This window comes from Stenella coeruleoalba, assembly GCF_951394435.1.
Source record: "Stenella coeruleoalba genome assembly, chromosome: 10".
In the NCBI taxonomy this organism is placed as follows: domain Eukaryota; kingdom Metazoa; phylum Chordata; class Mammalia; order Artiodactyla; family Delphinidae; genus Stenella; species Stenella coeruleoalba.
The window spans coordinates 5787517-5793135 of NC_137156.1; positions in this window are offsets into that span (position 1 = coordinate 5787517).

The window sequence follows — 5619 nt, forward strand, 5'->3', positions numbered from 1 at the left end:
GCAAGGGTCTCCTGCATTGGCTGAGAGGGACGTTCTACTCTCACAAACGTCAGCGGCTACTGGCTGAACGGAGGGGGCGTGGAAGGTGCGCCTGTGCGCAGAGGCGGGGCTAAGTGAGGGGCGGGGCCGAAGGCGGGTCGCGGGTGATGTGACAGGTGGAAAAGGAACTAGCAAACCTCAGCGCTCCAGCTCAGGGCTAGCAGTAGAATTCTGAATTTAAAGATTATCAAAGAACACTGGGTGTGTTAGATAGTGTCAAGTAATTTGTATAGCCCATTCAGCCATTACTAGTTTTAATGATCTTTATTTGCAATACCAAAAGATATAATAGCGATATAATTTATGTAGATATATTTATGTGTTTTATGTATATTTATGTTTAATTTGTGTGTGATAGTGATACAATTTATGTAGCTTTTGGTATATAAATAAACAATGCACAAAACGCTTTCTCCCTAAGATATTCTAACATCTTCAAAGTAGAAAATGGGTAGTATATGTTGAACTTAGAATATTTCCAGAAGTTTTATGAAAAATGATTTCCACATTGAAGAATGAAAAAACAACGTGTGTATTAGTCTGAGAGAAATGGAAAGGAAACACAAGGTAGTTCATCACTAAGTCAGAGATATAGTTAAGTGGGGAATGCTGTCACTGTGTGACACCTTCCCTACCCTAAAATACTTAAAGAGTTAATTACGGCAGCAGACATAAATGTAAAGAAAAGAAAATTTGGCCAAGTCGACATAAACAAAAGACAAAGGATATTCCAGTATAAGTGGATTATTGTGCATTAATTATCTGTTTATTTTCCTTATACAGAGAGTTGAATAACTATTTCACTCCTTCCAAAAAGTCCAGTCCTCTGAGAGAATTCACTCATCTATTTACACGTTTTGCTTGCAATAAAATATTTAAAAACATCTGTACAGTTATCTAATTCCAATAGGCATTATATTTCTGAGATTTGATTTGAATTCCAATATAAAGTATCAGAAAAGACATGCACCCAATGGTAAAAGTGATAACTCTGGGAGAGTAAGATTGGATATATGGGTGGAATATCACTTTTTAATTTATGCACTTCGATTTGAAATATTATAGATAGATTTTGTAATTTAAAAGAAAGTTGTTTGTTTTAAAGTAGTTATAAGTTTATTTCTTCCCTTCAAGTCCTGAAGGTTTTTACATTGTTATTTATTTCTTGAATGGGTGAGAAGTTCACTTGGTTTGAAATTCAAGGGCACAAAACAGTATACAATGAAAAGTCTCTCTCCATCCCTCACCCACAGCCTGGGGATGGTTGCTTTAGACAGGGCATCAGTGACACCTCTGAGGAGGGGAAAACTGAGCAGGAACCTAACAGAGAACTCGCCAGCCATGCAAAAACCCCAGGGAAGAGTGTCCCAAGGCAGAAGGAACAGCCAGTGTGAAAGCCTAGAGGCAGGATTGAACCCGGCATTTTCAAGTTGAGGCTTGAAATTATGACCATCAGACTCTCCACGATCCCATTCTGTATCCTACTGGCAACCCCTGCAGTGAGTTTGGAGTGGATTTTTCAAGACCTTTTACTGGGCATGTACACACATGTATATGGTACCTTGGGTGTCTCCTTGATTTTTTTCATACCCTATGTATCGTTTGGCAATTTCCTTTTACTCAATAATGTGTTGGAGACTTCTTTCATGCCACTTACACACCTCATTCTTTTTAGCTGCTACTCAGCACTTCAGACAAGAGCTGTAATGGTTTCACCATCCGTCATCCTCTTGATGGATATTTAGGTTGTTTCCAATTTCTTGCCCTTACGTCACTGCTGCCGTAAGATGCTTGATCAGGCTCCTGTGTACGTATGCAAGAGTTTCTCTAGTGCATGGGTCTTGCTACCGTAGATCAGGCTTCAAGGTCTCCCAGAGTGGAGTGGAGAAGGGGAGAGGATTACTCCATTCTTCAGAGAAGAATTAATGTCAGAGCATGGCCTGTCGAGACAGTTGGTGTGCAGGGGGCGGGCCTTGAAGGTTTTTAACCTTGAATTTCCTTTTCTTCCCTGGTATTCCTCCTTTTGTTGTGGATGTGCATGACTGGGGAATAAAATTGGTTGACCACTGCAGTGCTTCTGAGCTGAAAAGGAAAGCAGGTGGTGTCACATAAAAAGGGGCAAATTTAAACCAGATTTCAGGAGTCAGGCATTCTGGTTTCTGATTAGCATGGACAAGTTGTGTCATTCTGGGAAGGCAGTTAACCCCCTTGGGACTCAGTTTCCCCAAGTATAAAACAATGGGCTTGGATTAGATATCCTCTCTGGTTCCTTTTGGTGTTGACATCCAAGTTTTTTCAATACTTCGAGACTTTTGCCTGAAAGTGAATAGGTATTTTTGTACCACTAATGTAATTTTGTCATTGTAAATTTATAATGTAACGGTGTTACTAATGCAGTTTTGTACTGTTGGCTGGAAGGGCCTTTTATTGTGGCCACCTGTGGTGTATAGATAAAATGCTTGCTTGTTTGAACAGACTTTGGGGGTGGCCATAGGGAGGGGGGGTCTAGATGTTCCTGTCATACCCTCTAGTCTTAATACCAACGTATGAGAAAGAGGATGAGAAGTACACGTAGACAGGGTTGCTTTCAAGGGCATGCTTAGAAGGACCCTGTGCTTGGTATAACACTCTGCAGTCTCCATCTTGAAACTCTTAATAGCTTTTAAAAAGGGGCCCTGCCTTGTCTTTTTGCACTGGGCCCAATGACTTATATAGCCAGTCCTGCATGTAAAGCTTATTACCTTTGCGCTCTGATTTTACAGGCTAAAAAGATTCCAAGAAACATGTGAGGCTTTGACATTCAGTGTCCAGACAAAGGTAACTGAATATATCTTTCATGAATGCAAATCTATTTCAGAAACTTGGACAAGATCTAGCTTGGCTGCCTCTGTGTACATTATTCTCCTCTATAGGGAATCCAGAAGGAAACTAGTGCTTGCTGAGCACTATTGTGTGTTAGGTGCTTTAAGCATAAGTTATTTCATTCAGTCCTTCACAACGATGGGAGATGTGTGGCCTCCAGTTATCAGTCAGGGCTTTTGGATGCAAAGGACGTATCTACTCTGATTAATTTAAAGGATATTAGGAAGCTCACAATAATGTTAGGAAGCCTACAGGAACAATCTCAAAGCTAGGTTTCTCCAAAACCAAGCTGGAGAAGTGGCCTGATGAGGAAAGTTCTACCGCTGATGTCATGGCTACAAAGTATTGCTACAAACATAAGAAATTAGATTTTTCTGCAGCCACTGCTGCTACCAGCACCAATGCCACTTCCGCATCAGGAACATGACCTTAAAATCATTGAGAAACTGCGTCTCTCTCACTGTTGCCTTTGGAAGTTGGTTGCCTTGGCTACCAGCTATTCCCTCAAAGAGGGCATCTCCATGCACGGTGTCTTTCCGAGCATTACTCACGTTTTCTTCTCTTTTTTTTGAAGTACAGTTGATTTACAATGTTGTGTAAAGAGCACATGGAAATGAAAACAACTTGTGATTGCCTTACTGGTATTAATTAGAAGAAAAAAAGCTGTTGTTTCCATGTAGATGCTGGAAGAACAGGGGAGAAGGTGAAATAAAAGATTACTAGCGAACTCTAATATTGTTCATAAATGGTAACTGATAGGCAGCATCCCAAAGAAGAGGGGATTAGAGTTATTATATAAAGCTAACCTTAGAACAAAAATACTAACTTTCCTAAACGCCGAGGGGAAGAGAACACTCAAGCAAAAAAAGAAACAACAGACCACGTAAGTGGATTACTGTAATCTTCATGAGTGTATATAATTTATATAACATAAAATCAATATGACAGAGCTGAGGCCAAGTATATCGATTATATTAATAAATATATATGGGTTTAACTGACCTATAAAAAGAAAAGGGTTTTCGAATTGGCTAACAAAGCAAAATTCACATTATGTCGTTTACACGAGCACATCCAAAACAATACAAATGGTACTTTATTTGTTTTTTATTTTTTAAAATAAATTTATGTATTTATTTATTTATTTTTGGCTGTGTTGGGTCTTCGTTTCTGTGCGAGGGCTTTCTCTAGTTGTGGCAAGCGGGGGCCACTCTTCATCGCGGTGCGCAGTCCTCTCACTGTCGTAGCCTCTCTTGTTGCGGAGCACAGGCTCCAGACGCGCAGGCTCAGTAGTTGTGGCTCACGGGCCCAGTTGCTCCGCGGCATGTGGGATCTTCCCAGACCAGGGCTCGAACCCGTTATCCCCTGCATTGGCAGGCAGACTCTCAACCACTGTGCCACCAGGGAAGCCCACAATTGGTACTTTATTTTTATTTTTTTTGCGGTACGCGGGCCTCTCACTGTTGTGGCCTCTCCTGTTGTGGTGCACAGGCTCCGGACGCGCAGACCCAGTGGCCATGGCTCACGGACCCAGCCGCTCCGCAGCATGTGGGATCTTCCCGGACCGGGGCACGAACCCGTGTCCCCTGCATCGGCAGGCGGACTCTCAACCACTGCGCCACCAGGGAAGTCCTCCTTTCCCTGTTTTTATGGTGAGCTGACGCATGCTGTATTTCCTTCACTCAATATTAGGCATAAGAATGAGGAGAAATGTTGTATTTTACTTACAATAGTCAATATGCGTATTTTTAGATGATCTGCATATTTGACTTGGAAATATCCATGCGAAGACCTCCTTGCTCATAATAAAAATAACTTGATGATTTGATTTTGTCAAATGGAACACTTCTCTAATCTGCTGTTGTCCTAGTCAAGTTTTAAATCCACAGTACCTGGGGATACAAATTAAATGTCAAAGGAAATTAATTTGTCAAGTGGAACACAAACCAGCTGATTTTCTTTTCTGGAGCAGGCCTGACAGCTTTCTGTATGTCATATCGGCATCTGTTAAAATGAGCCGCATATGCCAGAAACCGTGATTGTATCAGATTGCTCTCAGCAGCGCCTATCTGAAAATGTTCAGTTCTAGGGGAACTTTATTTTAGAAGAAGATGTTGGGATTTTAAACCCAGGTTTCATTGCCATCAACCGCGTGCTAAATAAGGTGATACATGTGCAATGCGTGCTTTGATTTCTTTGTTGCAGGTACCTCTCATATCTACGTTTGTCCTGCATTTATCCCAAGGGTTCTTTAAGTCATTATTATGCACCAGGCACTGAATTAAGCAGTAGGGTCACATGGACAAACGATCCCTCAGGTGTAGGGTGTCTGGAGGGAGGAAGCTTGAAAACAGACCATTAGAATCATGTGAGAGGCAAAGAGCAGGAAGCAGAGAGAAGGGCAGGAGCACAGAGAACTGGGGAAGGTCAGGGAAGGTTCCCTGGGGGGTCAAGGTGTCTGAGCTGAGACCAGAGGGAGGAAAAGGTGTTTTTCAGGTGAGGGGTGAGATGGAATGGAAGTTCTGGGGGTGGGGGTGGGGTGGGGATTGCACATGCAGAGGCTGTAAATTGAGGAGAACGCAATTCTTGCAGGAACTGTCCCGGGTCAGTAGGGGAGAGGGAAGCTGGGCAAGCAAGTAGGTGCTGGATCAGAAGGAGTCTCTTTTTTTTTTTTTAATTAATTTATTTTTATTTTTGGCTGCATTGGGTCTTCATTGC